Here is a 14,882-nt window from a genome sequence, read left to right as displayed (position 1 = left end):
TTCATGTATAATAGTAATTAGCAAGTAGTTACTGATAGTTCATAAAATATTACTCTATAATGTAAGATTATTAATACTATTAATTAATTATCTTTTAGCATTTTTAATATTAATTAATAAATAACCCCTGGTAGTTCATAAAATAATAATCTATAATAATGTGACTGTTAGTAATAATATTAACAAACTATAGGTTAGAGTTGTTAATAATAAAAACTAGTTCTAATAATTAATAAATGTCCTCTATGATATCATTAAATATTAATCTACAATAACTAAATATTGTTAGTGATAATGTTAATAAATTATAGCTTAAAATTGTTAATAGTAACGTTAATAGTTAGTTAATAATTAATTAGTTAATGAGTATTTATACATTGATGATCATATTACTTACGATTGCCCGTGCTAACACTCAAGCAATAGCTTATTTCGTTTAGCCAGATGACTACAAATTGCTTGGAATTGCTAACTGCAGTAATTACACATCCTGGCCTGTAGGGGCTAGAAATAATTTCCTTGTTTCGTAGGCCCAGAACCTCACAACTGTGGGGGGGCCTAACAGCCATGGGCCCTGTCAACTCCAATGGGGCAACAACCAATTTACCCCAGCTGGGGATCTCCCCCCGACCCCATCCCATGTGTCCAGTCCTATGGGAATTAGGCACCTAAACCCATTTGACTATCTGGGCTATAGAGTCTAAGTATCTACTCTGCCCTGTTCAGCAGAGAATTTCCCCCAAATGCCCCACAACCCAGGGTGGGGGCAGAAACACTGGGCCGCGGGCACGAAGCAAGAGAGACGGTCATCGCGCCAAAAGAACAGGGAGAGATTGCTTGTAGAACCAGTGCTGGCTACCCACTGAAAACGGGGCTCATGAATGTCTCGTGTCATTATATTATGTTGACATTGTCATCAGTGTTACAGGCAATACATCATGACACGATTCCTCGCTGTTGTTATTTTCTGTTCTTACGTGGCATCTCCCTTACTGGAGGTTTGCAGCCACAGCGGGGTCTGTTCTGTGCCATCCTCTGCTCATCTCTTTGGGGATGACAGGTGCTTGGAGCCACCACGTCATGAATCCAACGTCTTCTTTTTCTGCCTCGTGTTCTTCTGCCATCAATTCCCAGGGCCTGTAAACACGCCGTGCCCGCCGAACCTCTTAAACTGGGCCCGGCGAAGCAAATCTTTCTTTCGCTAAGATTCTTTCTGCTAGCGTTTGCCGAGTCCCGGTCTTGTTCGTTGGTTACGCCGTCCGCCCCTAATATTTGCAGAATTCGCCAATAGCACTAGAATGGTCGTCTGGTTGTGATTGCTTTGGGGTCATTTATTTGAATGTCCCCATGTCGCAGCCGGGATTTCAGTTAGACCAGATTTCAAAGGCAGGTTATTTTTATATTCAGTGTTTCATATGAGCAGCAATTATTTTATATAATGTATCATTTAATTTAAATTGATAATATAGACAATACACAATTCCTTATCATTCTTCATGATTCTTTTATTATTTTATATTACTGATAACTACTTTATATAATTTATTATTTAACGTATTTCTATTATTAAACTATTATTGGTCATACAAATGATACGTAATTGCTAATGATGCATTTTTATTTATGGTATCAATACTTAATATTATTTTATGTACTTTATTATTCATTTGCATTATTATTGAATTAAAATAGATGGTGGCAGGTGCTCTGCATAATTGTTTTTAAATATCCTAAAATCAAACTCTACTGAGTTCTCCAGAAATATTTTTCTCACTTTGTTTCTGTGCGACGGGGCCCCGATTTCGGTGACTCTGTTTCTGGGCAGCGCCTGGCATGACGGGGCCCCGATCTCGGTGACTGTGTCTGGGCAGCGCCCGGCGCGACGGGGCCCCAATCTCGGTGACTCTGTGTCTGGGCAGCGCCCGGCGTGACGGGGCCCTGATCTCGGTGACTGTGTCTGGGCAGCGCCCGGCGCGACGGGGCCCCAATCTCGGTGACTCTGTGTCTGGGCAGCGCCCGGCGCGATGGGGCCCCGATCTCGGTGACTGTGTCTGGGCAGCACCCGGTGCGACGGGGCCCCGATCTCGGTGACTCTGTGTCTGGGCAACGCCCGGCGCGACGGGGCCCCGATCTCGGTGACTGTGTCTGGGCAACGCCTGGCGCGACGGGGCCCCGATTTCGGTGACTCTGTGTCTGGGCAGCGCCTGGCATGACAGGGCCCCGATCTTGGTGACTCTGTGTCTGGGCAACGCCCGGCGCGACGGGGCCCCGATCTCGGTGACTGTGTCTGGGCAGTGCCCGGTGCGACAGGGCCTCAAATCCGATCTCAGTGAGTCTTCATTCTATGTGCTAATCTGGAGCAGGCACTAATAATCATCAGAGCGCGGCCACTAGCGAGTTACCACGATACGGTCCCCAGAGAGTTCAGGGTAGCGCAGAACAATGTTTATCTTTCCCTCAGCAGGGATAAAATTATCACTGGAGAGCTGGGAAATGTGACCCCAGTAGCTCGTGGAGCAGGGAAAGACCAGTCAGTGCTTTGAAGATTTAAAGCGTTAGGAGACCAGACGCGCAGCTAGTGTCTCTCGGCCGGAGCTCCACGGGGTCACTGGGGCTGATTTACCCCACCTCAGGGTCTGTGATAAAGCTGTTCTTTAGAGAACAACTGGGGCACAGTCCCTGTTCTCTGCTGAATGTCTCTGGTCCTCACAGCGGTACCAGGGCTCAGCCAGGTTGGAGTGGGCAGCGGGGCACAGAAGAAATCCAGGATCCGTGACCCCAGCTTTCTCCCCCACTTGAAGTCCGCCCCTCAGGAGCTGGGTAATGAACTATTGGACTTAATGTATCAGTCAGTGCTGGTCATTTGTTACCTAGCAGCGGTTTCATTTTTCCTCTTATGTATTTACCTGACTTAGTCAGTCAATCTATCTATCTATCCTTGTCCACCCCCTGTCTATCTATCTGTCTCCATCCACCCCCTCTATCTATCTATCTATCCTCATCCACCCCTCTATCTATCTATCTATCTATCTATCTATCTATCTATCTATCTATCTATCTATCTATTCCCATTCAGGGAGAAGGGGGGGGGCAAGCGGGAGGCAGGGGGGAGGCACAGTTTTGGTGCCATGGAAACAATTTGTGCATTTGTGTCAATTTCATTCAATTCTTCCGGTCCAAGAAAAAAATGAAAAAAAAAATCCTCCCCCCAAAATGTTTCGTTTAGACATGTTCTAACCAAATCATTTTGCTTTTTCAATTGAAAGCGTCTCTTCCTTCAGAAATCGCCTTGTGTTTTTAAAAATGCTCAGCTTTGAAGGGAGACGTTTCCTTCAACCCTGAGTCACAAACAATTCCAACTTTTGGGTGCAATGAAAAATGTCACCAAAAAAAAAAATTTTTTTAACTAAAAATGCATCCGCCCCCCCCCCCCCCGATTTATCAGAAGAACCAGAAAGTCTCTTTGTCACCCAAATCATGAGAGGAACAAATTCAAAAGGTCCTATCTCAGTTATTCTCAACCAGGAGTACGAATACCCCTGGGGGTACCCAGAGGTCTTCCAGGGGGTCCATGAACTCATCCAGATATTTGCCTAGTTTTACAACAGGTGACATAAAAAGCACTAGCGAAGTCAGGACAAACCAAAATTTCCTACAGACAATGACTTCTTTATACAGCTCTAGGTACTCTCCACAGATATGTAAGTACAATATTTATATTCCTGTCCAGTAAGTACAATATTTATAACAATATGGTAAAAACGAGAAAGTCAGCTGGTTTCCAGGAATCGTGTGGCTGGGACGCTTTTGTATTCTTAGTTCTGATTTTGGAAGCAAGTCGTTTCTGAGTGAAGTGAAACTTTGGGGGCACGCAGGACAAATCAGGCTCCTGAAAGTCCCATCGTCTGGAAAGGCTGCGAGCCTCTGGCCTAGCTCATGGGATTTTCTGTAGGCAAGGGTGTGATCTTCTGCAAAGTTGAATCTTAACGAAGAGAAGGCTAAGATGTGACTTGATCCTAGTCTAGAAGTACCAATGTGGGGAACAAAGATTGGATAACGGGCTTGTCGATCAAGCAAAGGTCTAATGTGGCTGGAAGCGGAAGCTGGACAAATTCCGACTGGAAATAAGGTGGAACAAGGAGGGTGACTAGCCATTGCAATTGGAACAGTTCCCCCTGGGTCGTGGTGGATTCTCCGTCACCGACAATTTTTCAGTCAAGACGGGATGTTTTTCTAAATGCTCCTCTCTAGGGGATGTTCTCGGCCCTGCGTTATCCAGGAGGTCAGAGCTCATCACAGTGGTCCCTTGGAGTCTATGAAGTTTTTTTGGTCGGAGGGCATTGGGGGACTGTTTTTAAAATGATTTATGTTCCCCGTCACTCTGCCCTACAGGGGTGCCTCAGAACATCTGGCTCGGGGCGAGGGGGAATATTTCGGTGTTGATGCGTGAAATGGAAAGGCACCAGGGGAGCTGATGTGAAATTTGCTCCTTCCTCTGGACTCATCTTTCTTTCTAGGCACCAGGCCATTCGTTAGCAATGCACTTGCCGATTCCTTCTAGGCCCAGGATCGAAGTAGAGGCGGGTTGAGTGGTTAGGAGTCTGCTCTCACTAACTCCGGGATTTCTGGCAGTGTAAATGAGAACAGAATTGGGCCCAAAGGAAACCAGTTGCAAAGGTCCTCGGCTGGTGGAAACATATCATTTCATGCCTGGAGAAAGTTTATCTGGAATGGGGGAAATGGGCCAATTCTTTAGCTGACAATTCTTTAGCTTTTTTTTCCCTCGTGAAAGTTAGCGGATCTACGTCGATTTAGACACGGCTGATGATTTGGCCCGGTCTTGGTCACCGAGAGGAGAAATAGATTTAACTCAGCCATCTGTTGTGGTTCTCGTGTGTTAATTGTAACACCGGCAGGTACAGCAGAGGGGGTGGGAGGGGATTTTGTCTCTGTGAAATACAAGAGGCCTGTTGCTTTAAAAAAAACCAAAAGATGGCAAACTTAAAAAAAGGCATCATCCCATTTTGTGGCTCAATGAACATGATTTATGGGGGCGATTTTCAGAAGTGGAGATTGAGTGTCTAGCTGCTGGTCGCACCTGCGATAACCCTCTTCTTTGGCCTCTGCTGTTCGGAGCCGTTTGATCGACACAGCTGAAGATCCGATTCTTTTTAAACGACTTTAGCTGCAACAATCATTCTTCACTCCGTTGCATGGCAGTCTGATTGCCAGGGCTGGTGGGGAACAGGACTTTCTGTTATGTCGGAAATTCTGACATCTGGGGGAGGGCGGGGGAGCCTGTTCAGAGTCCGAACCAAAAGCTGAAATTTCCCACAAAACACAAATTCTGAAAAATGTCAATTCCAGGCCCAGCCAAATGATTTGTTTTGAAAATATTGAAACTTTTGATTTTTGATAAGGTTAAAACATTCCATATTGACTGGATTGTTTTGATTCATTTTGTTTGGACTTTAGTATTTATATTCAGTCTTAAATATATATTCTGGAGATTACATCTTAAATATATACATATTCTATATATTACTTTAGATCTTATATATATATAACATTTTAGAGCTTAAAATAGCTATAATTTTAGAGTTTTACTATATTTATTTTTATATATAATCAGATCTTAAATATGTATATACTATACATTAGAGCTTAAATTTATATATAATATATCTTATATATGTTCTATAGATTATATTTAATATTATATGTTAAATATGTTACATTAAATATATAAAATATAATATTAAAATAAAGAGAAGACTGAGAGGGGACATGATCACAGCGTGCAAGTACATGAAAGGGAGAGGGAGAGAAATTGTTCTCGTTAACCTCTGAGGACAGGACCAGAAGCAATGGGCTTAAATTGCAGCAAGGGTGATTTAGGTTGGACATTAGGGAAAATTTCCTGTCAGGGTGGTTAAACACTGGAATAAATTGCCCAGGGAAGTTGTGGAATCTCCATCACTGAAGATGAGAGCAGGTTGGACAAACACCTCTCAGGGATGGTCTAGTTAATATTTAGTCCTGCCATGAGTGCAAAGGACTGGACTAGATGACCTCTCGAGGTCCCCTCCAGTCCTATGATTGTATGATTCTATGAATAATACAGTATTATATAAACATAATAATAATATAATATAAAAGCTAAAACAAAATGCACCAAAATAATAAACTCAGAACGTTTCAACTTTGTCAGAGCATAATGAGAAAGTTGAAACAATTCACTTGGGCATCTCCCTGTCTAAAATTTCCTTGAAATTGACACATCCCCCCACAATAATTTTGATTTCCACAACATTGGAATTTCCAATAGAAAACAGATCTGGTGGAAAATATTTTTGACCCTTTCTAACAGCAAGTTTGTGTTGTTCCAGTAACAAAAGTGAAGACTCACGCGTGTGTTTCATTTCTTAAAGGATCCATTCTTTAATTTAATTCTATCATGTAAACAAATGAAGAGATGGAAGTGGCGCTCCTCAGGAAATCCATCCTTTCGTCATGGGGAAGCACTGACGGTTGGAGGAGGGGGCGTTATATTTTTCCTACATAGCAAAGAGCTTGAATCTGCACTTTGAGGGCACTATTGAAGCTCATCTTTTACCCTGGAGCTGACTTGTGCTTGCGTTGTAGCAAAAATATATTTTATTCCTCCGCCTCACACAATTCCTGTCATTGTAAGTGAGACTTGCCATGAAAACAGGTGCAAAAAAAGGTCAAAACTAATGCCGTGATTGAGTGGCAGGTGTTTTTGTAAAATCCAAGATGCCTGTTGCTAAACAAACGATGGCAAATTTCAAAAATTCTCTTGCAGTTTGTGCAGTCTGGGTTGATGCCTTACCGCTGATGTTTTAGAAGGAGTTCACTGATTTGCCCTCATTCACCACAGCTGAGGGGCTGGTCCTGCAGACTAGAAAAAAACATACATTTAACTTTAAATTCTGAAATGGGACAGCAAGTCCCAAGAAAATTCAGAGAGAAGAATCTTTGCTGAGTGAATCCCTGACCCTAAAAACTGATCACAAATTTGGGCACAGTATTTCAAAGCACCTGTTTGGTTGGTTGGTTTTTTAGAAGCACGGGTTTGGGGATTTAGGTCTTTTTGAAACCCCCTACAAATAAAAACCTCGCCTTCCCGTTCTGAATCCCTGAATGTTATTCAGACTCTGATATTTTGGGATAGTTTTTAACAGAAGGCCATCCCAGTTTTCTTTCGCTTGAATTCTATATACAAGGCAGTGTCATGTTATTTGAAAAATATCTCACTGCCTACAGGAGGTTCTTCTTAACAGCCTTCAGTGATGGCAGATGGTGAAACAGAAGGAAAATCTGGTGTGATGATGGGGGGAGGTGAAGGTTACGGGAGGAGTGGAAAATCGAATTTGGAAAGTTCCAATCATTAGGGAGGAATCAGAGGGAAAGAGAGGAGGTTTTTGGGGGGAGGGGTTACTTTTATTTTTTTAAGGAGGAGGGTTTTAAGAGAGAAGAAGACAAGATGAATGAAAGATGAGGGGGGAAATCCTAACTGAATGAAGAAAAGTTTAAATAAACTGAAAGAGGTCTTTTCAGGTTGTAAAAGAAACTTCACCAGGGCCTGGTTCTCAGCGAGTGGGAATCCAAGGAAGCGACGTTGGTTGATCCGGTGACACCTTCATCAGGTGGTGCAGTTCTGGTTGAGTCCCAGTGGATTTTTTAGAAAGATAGCAGGGCAATATTTTCAAAAGCACTTCAGTTCATTTGGAGCCTTCAATCCCACCAAAAGTCAGAGGGACCAATTTTCAAAGGTGTTTAGGTGACTTTGGAAAACTTGAATCCCAACTTTGATTTTAAACTCCCCTCACGCGTGTTTTGACATGGTTGTTTCTAGTCTATGCTGGTGTTTGAGTGAGAAGAGTCAGATCTCCCCTCCCTCTGCATCTTTGACGCTCTCTGTTTGGCCCCTACCTCTCTGGACAGTGAAAATAATTGAGTCGGTTTCACCTGGGCATCTTGTCAATTTCACACACACACACATACACCCCCTTTGTTCTGGTCAGTTTCCCTCTGTGGGTTTTTCTAGGCTACAGGTTTTTCTGGCCTACAGCCCGAGAAGGTTTCTGATTTCAGGGAAATAATATGCCTTGGTTTATTAATCACTCTGATGGCTACGTGGCCGCGGATCCTGATGGGACTAACTCAGAGCTCAGCATGGGAGTTCGTGGGAGTGGGCCTCTGCCCTGGGCCTGATCAGATGTGCGTGTTTCTCGGCCTTCATCTGAAGCAGTGACGGGCTCAACCTGCAGCTCGCGAGCTGCCAGTGGCTCTTTAACATGTCTCCTGTGGCTCTCTGCAGCACATCGTATTAAAACACTGTCTGATTTCATTTTTAACTAATCTAAGTTATTTACCCATCTGGATGCTTTTACTGTGTTCTTAACCAGTGAAGTTACCAACTTGCACTAAGTTATTAACTCATTTGCAGCGAGAATTATAGCTCTCGTTGTATAAACTTACATATTTCCTCATCAGACTGTTTAAATATGAATAGTACTGTAGTAAATGAAACAATGAGTTCACACTGCTATGGCTCTTTCAGGTAATGCTGATCACTGATTCAGCTCCTGAATCCCTGAGGTCTGAGTGTCACTGATAAGAACCATCAGCTCTGGCCATGGTCAGGGATGGGACACTGGGCTAGACAGGCCTCGTTTGTGATCCAGACTCAGTTCTGACTCGCGCTGCCTATTCCTAGGGTTCCCTTTTGACTCATCCTGGCGTAGACTGGCTGGGGATCGGGTCCCATTGAGTCCAGTGGAGCTATGGCTGATTGACGCTGGCTGGGAATCTCGCCCAGAAGTAGCTGGCTGCTGATCTAGCGGGTCACAGGGTCGGGCCCCTCGTCCCCACCTGCCTCCCGGCTGTAGAGCTGACAGTGCTGGCGAGGAGCGTGCAGATCAGAGACGTTAGCCACAGAGACAGGACGCTGAGCAGCTGATCTCAAGGGGAGTCCAGATTTTGCTGTATGTGTCTGTCTGTTTCCTCCTAGGCTTACCTCTTTGTCTGCACCCTGGGAGGGGCGGAATCTGATCACGAGCTGTGGTAATATCCGTCGGTTACTTAGCTGTGTTAGCGCAGGGTCCACAAGGCGTGGCCGAGATCGGGGAAGCCTGGGTCCCTGGGCACCTGGCACAAGCATCTCACAGGGCCGCGGCGCAGCATTTCTGCCCTCGCTTGGCCAGCGCTGGCTCTGAGCCACGTGGTGTCCGGGGGTGGGGGGGAAGTTTCAGGATAGGCAGGTGCTTCAGGTGTTTGGCTCAGGTGGGTGGGTTTCCTCTTTGTTTAAAAGAAAGAGCCCTCCAAAAAAGTTTTCTTTCGGGGGAGGGGGGGTTGTTTTGTTTTTGCTTGGGTGTTGTTGTTGGTGTGCTGGGTGGTTGTTGTGTGTAGATTCGTGTGTGAGTGTGTTTTTGCTTGGATGTAGGGGTTTTTTTTGGGAGGGGAGGTGTTGGTTCTAGCTGTCTGTTTGCTTTTTTTGTGAGGGGTGTTTGTCCTGTGTAGGTTTGTGTGTGCAGTATGTGTGGTGTGTTTTGTGTGTACTTTTTTTTTGGGGGGGGGGTGTTGTTTTTTGCTGTCTAGTTGCTTAGGGAGGGTTGTCATGTGTAGGTTTGCAGGGGGCTGTATGGTTCTTTTTGCTTGTGTGTATTTTTTGGTGGGTGGGTGTGTCTGTGACTTGTTTTTTGCATCTGTGCGTGTGTGCTGATTTGCATCCTTCCGGAGTTGTGAGATACCACAACCTCACCAGTGTCTCTGGGCCCGTCCTTTTCTTCCACCTCTCGGGAAGGACGGTGCGGACTGGAAAGATTTATTGAGCAGCTAATCTAATGAGGGCAGCTCCCCTGCGCGGTTCATTAGTGCAGACAACACGCTGCTGGTCATTTATTGGCCAGTCGGCGAACATGGGGGTGCGGATTGAAATGGGGAGCCGGGGGTTGGAGAAAATGCCACCGCTGAACAGAAGAGCAAAAACCGTGGGAGTTCCTGATCTGGAGCCCTCAATGTTCCCTGGCCCCATTCCGGCACGCTGGATTCAGAGATTCAGACAAAAGTGTTTCAGTGGATAGTTTATAGAGCAGTATAAACAAGTCATTGTATGAAATGTTAGTTTGTACTCACTTTGCTGGTGCTTTTTCTGTCACCTGTTGCAAAACTAGGCAAATATCTGGATGAGTTGATGTTGATGTACCCCCTGGAAGACCTCTGCATGCCCCCAGGGATACATGTATCCCTGGTTGAGAACCACTGCTTCATCAGATCCCCCAACCATCTGTATAACCCAGATGATTCAGTGTCACCCACTTCCCCCCTGTGTCTCTCTCTCCCCCACAGTCCCTCAGCACCACGTTGCAATCTGTAACATTATTGTGAAGGGGTTATTAGGCACGCAGGAACAGCTTTTAAAGATTTGTAACTAATGAAGAGCAAGGCTAGATTTTCCTAGCGATCCATAATGGCTTCTTTGCACAAAGGATTGCTAAGATGAATAGCGTTTAAAAGTTAGTTATGAGTAAAGATCAGGGCTAACTGCCTAATAAAAATAATCGCAGACATGATTACAGATCCTAATAGATTTCAGATATTAGTTATTAACAAACTGCAACGCTAGGTTTTAATAATGAGTCACAATTATTGCTCTACACAAATGATTGCAAATAGGAATAGAATGCACAGATTAGTTAGTAATAAAGATCAGGGATCAATTTGAATAATACTTAATAATTACACACATGATTACAAATCTGAATAGATTTTCAATAGTAGTAATTAATAGAAGGCAAGGATAGGTTCTGATAAGGATTAATAACGGCTGTCACACATGAACAATTGCTGGCCTCATGAATATCTTTTCAGTATTCACAGTAAAGAGCAATGATAGGTTCTAATAATAAATAATGGCTACTCATTACACACCAATTATTACTGTCAGTAATAGAGTTTGAATATTAGTAAGGTAGCTTTTAATAATGATTTTGACATTGGTTATACACAATTATTAATAATATGAATTGCTTTTAAATATTACTAACAGAAGTTAGTGGTTACTAAAAGCAACACCAGGTTTTAATAGCAATTAATAATTACTGTCACTTGTACGTACATTACTGTCAGTAATAGGTGTCACATTTAATAATGACTACTGAATGTGACATTGTTAATAACGTCCGTTTTATGGTGTTAATATTAATTTCCATTATTTTTTGTTTTGTCCTTCATACTAATTAGTGCATATGTATTAACAATGGCTAATAGCACCACTTTACTGATATTTGCTCATTGACATTTGATTATGTAGTTGCTGCCATTCAGTTTATTAATTAATATTATTATAGTTAATTGTAGACAATCAGTAATTGTCTTCAATTATTTGTTACTATTCGTTATTAATCAAATATTGGCTACTTATAGCTCATTTATAGCATCACCATTTACCACGTGCGACTCATTATTTGTTAATATTTAGTAATAGTAATATAATATATTATATATATAATATAATATAATATAATATAATATAACTACATGTAACTTATAATAAGTAAGTATTATTATGTAATTAATTCCCAGTAACTGTGTTAGGTTCTTTATTAATAACAATAATTGATTGTTTATTAAACATCAATATTTATTAACTGTTATTAATTGCAAAGTATTTGTTATCAAGTAGTAATTGTCATGAAATATTCATTAGTCATGATAGATAATTGCTAGTAATTGATTGCTAATTATTAGACGTTAGTTGTCATTATTTATTGGTAAGTATTGTCATTAACTATTAGCAATTGTCTATTGCTAGTTAACTGTAAGTAATTATTAATTATTGCTAATTATTTGTTAGCAAGTATTGTCACATTCATTAGCAATTATGAATTATTACCAGTAATTATTACTGATTGTTTAATTTTTTGTTAGCAGTTAGTTCTAATTATTTATTAGAAAGTATTAATTGCCACTAATTAAATATTTGGCAATTGTCTATTGCTAATTATGTGTTAGTAATTATTATTGATTGCTAGTTATTGGTGATTATTCATTTTTTATTTGTTAGCAATTACTACTTGTCACTAAATATTAATTGCCAATTATACATAATTATTAAGTATTAACTAACCATGTTAGTATATATCTCATTATGGATGGCCATGTGTTATCAACACTGATGCATAATTATTAATAAATATATGTTGGCTAGTAATAGCACTCATGCTTTTAGCCATTAACAACTGATGCTAATAATCAATTCATTTTTAATAATCATTAATGATTAGATAGCCATTATTAACCACAGCCCTTTAGCCCCCAGGACTAATGAATGACTTTCCATCCTGACCCGCTTGTTGAATGCAGCGATTTCCCAACCAGGGCTAATGCTGGGCCCCAGATCCACCCTCCACCCCCACCCCCAACAGCTCCCCAAAAAACTAATGCCGACAGCTTCCCCCACACCCCGATCTCCCCCAGCCCAGTATAAGCTGCTCGCTGCTGGTGGCCTCCTGCTCTTCTCCACTGGCCTCCTCGTCTTTCCCTCCTTCCGTCGCTTTATTCTTCCCTCTTTTCTTCATTTCCTTCCATCTTTCTTTGATTCTTTTGGCTTTATGTCTTTTGTCATTCATTCCTCAGCTCTTTCCTCATCCATCCATCCATCCATCCATCCATCCATCCATCCTTCCCTTCTTTGTGTCTCCTTCATTCTTCCTTCTCCCGTCAGTTCCCATTTGTTCACTCTCTCTTTAATTCTTTCCTTCCTTCCTTCTTTTCTTTGCTTCTTCTGTTCGTCCATTCATTCTTTCCTATATGTTTCCCTCACTCTTTTTCCTTCATTCATTCTTTCCTTCAGTCGTCTGCCACACTTTTGGGTGCAGTTTCTTTCCTTCATCCATTGGTTCTGTCCTTTATTTCTTTCCTTCATTCTTGCGTTTATTCTTTCACTCACACTTTCCTACATCCAAATCTTTCTTTCTTTCTTTCTTTCTTTCTTTCTTTCTTTCTTTCTTTCTTTCTTTCAACCTGAAATCAAATACAGGCGAAAAACTGCAAAAGTTCCAGGACCGCTCCCACCAAGAGGGAGCTGAGAGACCTGTTAAACCCTTTGCTTAGCTCATCCCTCACCCGCTGGGTGCCTCTATTGGCCACCTGTCACAGCCCATCCGATGCCTAGGTCCACTCGAATGACGGTGTCTAGGCAGCACCCGGCACGACAAGCGCTGATCTTAGCAACTCTGTCTGGGCAGCGTCTGGCGGAACTCAGCCCCGATCTCGGCGACTTTGTGTCTGGGAAGCACCCAGCCCGACGGGGCCCCAATCTCGGTGACTCTGTGTCTGGGCAGCGCCCGGCCCGACGGGGCCCCGATCTCGCTGACTCTGTGTCTGGGCAGCGCCCGGCCCGACGGGGCCCCGATCTCGGTGACTCTGTGTCTGGGCAGCGCCCAGCCCGACGGGGCCCCGATCTCGCTGACTCTGTGTCTGGGCAGCGCCCGGCCCGACGGGGCCCCGATCTCGCTGACTCTGTGTCTGGGCAGCGCCCGGCCCGACGGGGCCCCGATCTCGCTGACTCTGTGTCTGGGCAGCGCCCGGCCCGACGGGGCCCCGATCTCAGTGACTGTGTCTGGGCAGCTCATAATAATCGTTATCAGTGTGCAGCCAGCATGTCCCAAACTGAGAAACGATTGGGTGATGTTTGCGTTCAGAGTGGTCACTGGGATTTTAGGAGGAAGGTTCAGGGACATGAGGGTGAGTTTAGGGGGAAGGTTCAGGGGGAGGCTGAGAGCGAGTTTCAGTGGGCCAGGGGAGATAGGGTGCTTAGAAAGGGTCCCATCCTTCCCCCTCTGCCCTCCCATGCTCCTGCGCCATGTCCCATTATTATTGTAGGTCCTACCCAATGACAGTATCCACTCCCTGGCAACCCAGGTGCTCCTGGACCTGGCCTGGCTGAGGCCTCTGATCCAGGGCCAGTAACCCCCAACCCAGAGGGGCTGGGGTCTGGTGCTCGGGGTGGGATGGGCCCCAGGAGAGCGAAGACAGGGACCTCCCAGCCCTGCAGGAATGTTAACAATTAGAGCTGGCCTCAGCAATTAGCAATCAGGGAAATCAGAGCTGGGCACAGACTTATGGCTCCCAGCACGTCTGCCCCACCTGGGGGGCTTCTCAATAGCTCCCACTGCCCTCCCAGTGCAAAGGGAGAGAACCCAGGCATCCTGACTCCCCACCCCCACATCCTCGCTCTAACCATTGGCTCCCATTCCCACACTCCCCCGGGGTGATAAATAGCTGGAAGAAGCAGTGGGATGGGCCCGAGTGTAAAATCCCAGCTGCCATGAATCAAACAGAAGAGCCTGCCAGACATGAGAGGGGCTGTGCTGGGGGGCGTGGGGAGCTGGGCCCAGCGCTGGAGGATGCTGGCAGCCGCAAGATCTTGAGATAGAGAGAGGATCGGGCAGGAGGATGTGCAGGGCACTGCTGCGGGGAAGCTCACAGCACTGGAGTCCCTGGCTGGGGCAGTGCTGTGGGGAAGCTCGCAGCTCAGAGAAGAGCGCTCTCGATTGGGAGTGGTTCCTGGCAGTTTGTATATTTTCTTGCCCTGGAGGGGCGGGAGCTGAGTTGGGGGGTGGGGGGCCCAGATGGGGGCGAAGGTGTTTACTTAACATGGCGCGCAGGAACGCAGCGAAAATCAAGAATTTGCGACGACCTAATCCCAGACTTAGCACCCCTGAGTCATCGATCAGTGTCCAAGAGACACAGGGAGGCAGAGACAGGTGTCTGGCCGGGCTAATGCAGAATAAGAGAATTTCCTTCTGGTCACAATCAGGCACCCGTCGTGCCGAGACCTGCCCAGACACAGA

General features: G+C 44.4%; 1 protein-coding gene across 5 annotated transcripts in view; it reads left to right on the top strand.

Annotated features, from left to right (window-relative positions):
- Positions 1-14,882, top strand: part of NTN5 (netrin 5) — a 32,307-nt gene that overhangs the window by 6,903 nt on the left and 10,522 nt on the right. The window contains exon 1 of one of the 5 annotated variants that reach the window (XM_073322022.1): positions 8,921-9,011. The exons of 3 other annotated variants lie outside the window; for them this stretch is intronic. The gene's annotated coding sequence lies outside the window, so the exon portion shown is untranslated. Of the gene's footprint in view, positions 1-8,920; positions 9,091-14,882 lie in introns of those variants that run through there. One more of the 5 variants, XM_073322021.1, reaches the window with a different exon arrangement.

Source organism: Lepidochelys kempii, chromosome 23 (assembly GCF_965140265.1).
Source record: "Lepidochelys kempii isolate rLepKem1 chromosome 23, rLepKem1.hap2, whole genome shotgun sequence".
NCBI lineage: Eukaryota > Metazoa > Chordata > Testudines > Cheloniidae > Lepidochelys > Lepidochelys kempii.
Note: the sequence above shows the minus strand (reverse complement) of the source record. Positions and strands in the feature narration are given on the sequence as shown.